At 36.7% G+C, this 1,295-nt stretch overlaps 1 long non-coding RNA gene across 1 annotated transcript; it reads right to left on the reverse strand.

The window, feature by feature from the left end:
* Positions 1-449: 449 nt before the first annotated feature.
* On the reverse strand, positions 450-1,054 carry LOC140344043 (uncharacterized). The gene is made up of 3 exons (XR_011923466.1): positions 931-1,054; positions 733-792; positions 450-493 (listed from the first exon to the last, which is right to left on the reverse strand). It is a non-coding gene; the product is annotated as an uncharacterized lncRNA (long non-coding RNA).
* Between the last annotated feature and the right edge of the window lie 241 nt (positions 1,055-1,295).

Here is a 1,295-nt window from a genome sequence, read left to right on the forward strand (position 1 = left end):
GATCATATTGTTACAGCATGTACAGAATTGTGCACAATATGATTGTTCAAGTATAATCGTGCATAATCGTTGATCAGTCGTAATCGTTCGTTTTCTAACAATAATTATTGGAACTGTGTACCTAGCTTTAGCCTAATATTGATGTGACAGGTACTCTTTATTCTTCATGTGAAGCACAGGGGTAATAGTGTTATGTATCTTTTTATAATGTTATATATCTTTTTATGTATCCTTTTACAATGTATCTTTTTATGTATCCTTTTTATAATGTATCTTTTTACATCTGATTGGAGGCTGTAGAAGATCTACAGAGTACTGAAAAAAACCCGAATTTTTCCTCCCATTGACTTTATTGGTGTTCGACTTTGACATTTGACCACCCGAATAATTTTGCTCTATTCGAGCGAATAGCTGCCAAATTGAATAGTGAGCTATTCGACCAACACTACCCCTGAAAATTCTTCAGAACCAGAAACCAGCAGACATGGATGTTCTACAAAGGCACATGATATATCACATCAAAATGAATGAATGTGGAGAAAAAAGTCCCCAATATTTCGCACACGCAACATTTTTTTGGACATAATAGGCTAACACATTCCCAAAGTGAGACTGCACCAGAATCTGGCAAAAAATTAACAAATGTTATCTATATATAGATATATTATAGAAAGATGGAAGGTTATTACTTAGCTTTTGGAAGGCTGAACACACACACATAAATCAAATTACCTGGATTCTCCTCCAGGCTTCTCTGCAGTGGATCAACGACCTCCTCCTGTAGATGGTGATCTGGTAATGAAAGCACAAAAACAAATGAAAGAGTGAGCTTGACTCTAACCCAAGTTCATTTGGATAGATTGGTTCACCACAACACGTGCACAATGTGAAACCAGATATACCATGAAGGTTCATGAAGGTTCATCTTACCAGGAGGAAGGCCAGTGTCATCTCGATGCGAAGTGACATCCTCATCATCCACATCACCCCGAGCACAGAGGACAGGAGGGGACTGCTGCGTCTCAGGGCGTACTATTGTAAAAAAAATGGAAATTCACACATTGTTAATGCAAGTCAAAAGAAGGTAAAAATACACCAAAGAGGTCATTTTCAAAAAATTATCTCATATTTCACCCTCAAGCATAAATACGTAAAAACACAATGCTATTTTGTTCCCAATGCTAATGACTAAACTGTTGCAATCCCAAAAAAATGCAAAAATGAATTACATTTGTAATTTAGTAATGTAAAAGGATTGAACTTACATGGTTGCCAAGCATCCGAGTCATAGCGGT

Source organism: Pyxicephalus adspersus, chromosome Z (assembly GCF_032062135.1).
Source record: "Pyxicephalus adspersus chromosome Z, UCB_Pads_2.0, whole genome shotgun sequence".
Taxonomy (NCBI): domain Eukaryota; kingdom Metazoa; phylum Chordata; class Amphibia; order Anura; family Pyxicephalidae; genus Pyxicephalus; species Pyxicephalus adspersus.